At 35.5% G+C, this 4690-nt stretch overlaps 1 long non-coding RNA gene across 1 annotated transcript; it reads right to left on the bottom strand.

The window, feature by feature from the left end:
- Positions 1-313: 313 nt before the first annotated feature.
- Positions 314-1698, bottom strand: LOC105767789 (uncharacterized). The gene is made up of 3 exons (XR_001125613.2): positions 1344-1698; positions 1015-1106; positions 314-765 (listed from the first exon to the last, which is right to left on the bottom strand). It is a non-coding gene; the product is annotated as an uncharacterized LOC105767789 (long non-coding RNA).
- Positions 1699-4690: the final 2992 nt, after the last annotated feature.

The raw sequence follows: 4690 nt of genomic DNA, 5'->3' as shown, positions 1-4690 counted from the left end.
TAATTTCTATGAGAAGTTACAATAATAATTAATAAAATAAATGAATCTTGTGAGACTTAAATATAAAATCTCAAAATACTAATGTGTATATACATACATTTAAATATGTAAAGTAAACATATCATGATTTAGGAGTAGGGATTCAAATAAAACAATGGGTTTTAGTTTTTAAGTCTCCAAAAAAAATAAAGTTATTGTAACTTAATAAATGGTGATTATGATTCATGATCCTTTTCCTTATTAATTAGCCTTGTTATTATTATTGTTCTTTTGTTAATATAAAATGATGGAAATAATTAATTTAAATAAATAATAAGGAAAAGATGTCTTTAAGATTATGAAAATTGAAGGCACATGCATTTTGTACCACTACCAACTCTATTATTTTAATTTCAATTTTAATGCTCAAAACCTAAATCATATTTAATTCTCTTTAACATCAACGCTATAAATGAAAATAGTTAATATTGTGGAAATATTATGTCACTATCTTATTATCATGAATATGGAACTTAAAGAATTAAGTTATGACTCTGTGTTTCTAGGTTGAAAAAAAAGATGTTAACGTCTCCAGGAGAGGGCATAAGACACTCACTCAAGAAGGTACGATGCCGGTAGGCAAAGCCGCCAGATCTTGACAATCCCGCGGTGGATGACAAGGGCATGAAAGTGGATGCTATTAACACAGCTTTTGTGACGTGGAAAGAAAAGTTAATGGGTACTACGGTTGGAACAATGAATCATTAGAAGGACGAAGACTTCGATCTACAATAAGGAGAAGCTAAATTAGAAATAGTTGATGGAGTTCCTTCCATCACTTTCTCTAAAAGAGTACATCAATTCATTGCAAAACCCAAGGCTCGGATAGTTATCGTGAAGTTATTGGGTAGAAGGATTTTTTATATCACAATGTGTGGGAAATTGAAAGCAATCTGGAAAACGAAGTTCCCATTGCAAATTATTAACTTGGAAAACAATTACTTTTCAGTCAAATTTCAAGAGGAGGAGGAGTACCTTAATGCTTTGTCCGGGGGTCCCTGGATGATTTGGACATTATCTCACTGTGCAATAGTGGATGCCAACCTTCTCGTCAGACCAATGTCATCCTAAACATTTAATGGTTTAGATTAGGTTACCAGGGCTACCGGAAGGAATGTGCACCAAAAGCCTTTTGAAGTTCATTGGGAGCATAACTGGTATAGTTGCAAAGATTGATTGGAATACTAACAATAGTTGTAAAGGGCAATTTGCGAGATTGACTGTGTATGTGGAGTTGGGGAAATCGCTTGTCTCAAAAATCATAATTGATGGGAAATTACAGAGGGTTGAATATGAATCCTTACCCATGGTTTGCCTCGATTGTGGAAGGTTTGGGAATTCCCAGGAAGAATGTCCACATAAGTCAAGCCAGGAAACAACACTGGAGGGGGGAGGAAAAATCACGAGGTGTAGAACCGAGACTATAGGGGCAACTGCAGGAAGAATGCTTCGGTCCTTGGATGATTGTCAAGCATAGATAGCGGCGGAAGGCTTATATGGTCAAGAAAACTAGCAGTGGTTTGGAGAATGGCGTGGTTGGAGGATTGAAGAGTGGTGCGACTAGTGGATCCAGATTTAGAATCATTGGCGAGATATTTAGAAACAAAAATTTGGGAGTTTCTCGAGTTATCAATGACATTAAGGGGGAACAGGATTCAAGCCGATTGATTAGGAGTAGTGAGGAGGTGGCAAAGGAGGCTAGAAAAATTGTTGGACCGATAAAGAATTTTAGTACAAAGAATGGGCTTGAGGAGTATAAAAGGAAGGGAGTTTTAGTTATGAACGGTCTAAAGCCTAAGCCAAAGATACTCAAACCATCCAATAATTTTGGTAGGTCATTCTCTAGGTCTGCGACTAACCCCTTTGATGATGGGTCTAGGATAGGGTTGATTATTAAGGATAAATACTTGGGCCAAGTTCATTTTAAAGTGGTTGGGCCACCACTAAATAATAAAAAAGAATATGGTGGTGAGATTTATGGGTAAGTCAGTGATTTCGTCTGCAATAGAAAATTGGTCCCTTTCACAGCTTGCAATTTGGAGGGAGGTTTTGTGCAGTGTCTGAATGGCATCATTGGTGAGAGCACTGGTCTGACACACGGGTTAGGAGCCAGATTTACCCACGACTAACACGACCCTATCTCTCCCAATTGCTTTAGTGGTTGAGGATGCTCTCCAATGGCTTAGTAAAGAGGTCATGAACACTATGGAGATGATTGATTTTGTGGATGGATAGCAAGATTCAGAGAATGTGACTTTGGTGGATGCCGAATCGGCTTGAATGTTTCGGTATTAACCTCTCTCTAATTTTTTAATGTTGATGATGAATTCTGATTTACAACTATTTTTCTAGAATTGTCAGGGGCGTGGTCACCCCTAGTTTCATAGTTTTCTAAAAGAATACAAAAGTGAGTTTTTTTTCTTCAGATTTTGTCTCCCTTTTTGAAACTAGGATAAGTGGGGATAAAGCTGATGTTGTTATTGTGAAACTTGGTTTTGAGAACTCATTCAAAGTTGAAGCGTTGGGTTTCGTAAGTGGTCTTTCTTATTTTGGAATGATGATATCGAGTTAAAATTCTCAAGGCTCATCTGCAATTTGTTCATTTTCGTATTAGCCATGTTGTTAGTCGTTGCACTTTTCTTTGTACTGTCGTTTATGCAAGTCTAGAGTGAGGAGCGAAGGCCCATCTATGGAACAATTTAGATGTTATTGCTATTGATGTTGATGATCCTTGGATATTAGCAGGGGATTTTAACGCCATTTTAGATACTGAAGAAAGGAAGGCTGGTTTTAGAACAAGGTAAGCAAGTTGTAGTCACTTCAGAAATTTTGTTTTCTAGAATGGTCTTCATGATTTGGGGTTTCAAGGATTATTGTTCACAAGGAATGGAGGTAATCTCTTTGAGAGACTTGACCAGTATTTGTGTAATGATCGTTGGCAATCTTTTGCACCTAACACAATAGTTCATCATTTTCATAATTTGAAGTTTGACCATCGACCTATTTTGGTCTCGATAAATCCAGATAGGTTTGAGAGATGTGAGAGACCTTTCTGTTTCTTAGTAGTTTAGTTATCACATCCAAAGTCTAGGGACGTGGTTAAATAGTCTTGGAATTCTGACTCTAATGTTGCAACTAACTTGGATAAGTTTTCTTGAGTTGTTCAAGAGTGGAACAAAACTATCTTTGGAAATATGTTTGCTCGAAAAAGGAGGACCATGCGAGAGCTAGAGCGTGTTCAAAAGGTGTTAGAACAATGCAACTCTATGAGACTCGGATCAAGGGAAGCTGAGTTAAGGCTTGAAGTTGAGACTATTCTAAGTCAAGAGAAATTATTGTGGTTCCAAAAGTCGAGAAGTCAATGGCTTTCTAGTGGGGACATGAATACGAGGTTTTTCCATAGTTGAACCTTGAAGCCACGAAAAGAAACACGACACAGAGTATTTCATAAAGTTGTATATGGTGAAGGCTTAGTCGATTGGAAATTACTCGGTCAAGGGGAGGTTTCCAAAATCATAAGACCCTCAATTTGCTAGTCTAGATGCTCACCATTAAAACATGCTAAACATTCATCAAGTGAACCCAAACAAGAGCCAAACATGCTTTTAAACCATTAAACAAAAATTTCTGAGTTATTCACGTAGGTATTGATACTCATTCAATGGTATCGATAATTTCCTTAGATGGTACCGATACCGCTTGAAAAATCGACACTAAAACAACATTCTATTTTTCACTTAAAAATTAAAAACCTAAAAAATATCAATACGTTTTAAAAGGTATCAATTTTATTACCTAGAGTATCGATACTCGTGATATGGTATTGATACAAATTTACACTACTGACTTCCTACACATTCGAAAATTATTGAGGTATCGATTTTAAAACCCAAATATCGATACCCTTGCTCCATACAACAAAAATATAACAGTTTAAGCCATATAATCCATTCTAACTAATAACTATTCAACATGCAACTTTTACCTCATCAAACAATTGTCAAAACGACAATAGTTGTAACGACCCGTTTTCAGTGAAATCAGAACAGTGGTTTTGGGACCACAAGTTTGAGGTCTAAAAATTTATTTTAATATTATTTTAATATCTACAGCATGTTAGAATTGTGGTATAAAATTTCTTAATTTACCGTTTGTATGCTCAATTTGTGAAAATGGACTAAATCGCATAAAGTGCGAAAGTTGGGTTCTATTAGCAAAATGTGTTAAATAGCTATAGAACTTTAAAGCGGAGGTCCTTATTTGGTAATTAGACCACTAATTGAGATAGTGGATGTGCATGGCATGGTATTTTTGAAAATTTTAAAGTTAGGTGAAGGTAATTAGGTAATTAGTCAATTAAAGATAAAAATAAAATAAAACAAAATACTCATCTTCCTCACACATATACCAACCGAAAATTTTAGCATAGAGGAGCCTTGGAAGCTTGAAATTTTTGCTTAAGTAAAGTCATTGCATGTAAGTGATTTTGGTGTTCATTTTTTTTTTTTTATATTTTTGGAATCGTTGTTGCTTAACCTAGCTAAGTAGAGGATTAATTTGCAAAATGGTTGAAATTCTAGGGTTTTTCCATGAGAGAATTCTAGTTGTTTTTGAAGTTTAATGGAAAAATATGAGTCTTTGTTGTTAATTA

The sequence above is a fragment of the Gossypium raimondii genome, chromosome 4 (genome assembly GCF_025698545.1).
Source record: "Gossypium raimondii isolate GPD5lz chromosome 4, ASM2569854v1, whole genome shotgun sequence".
Classification (NCBI taxonomy): Eukaryota; Viridiplantae; Streptophyta; class Magnoliopsida; order Malvales; family Malvaceae; genus Gossypium; species Gossypium raimondii.
This window is presented reverse-complemented; position numbering and strand designations above follow the sequence as displayed.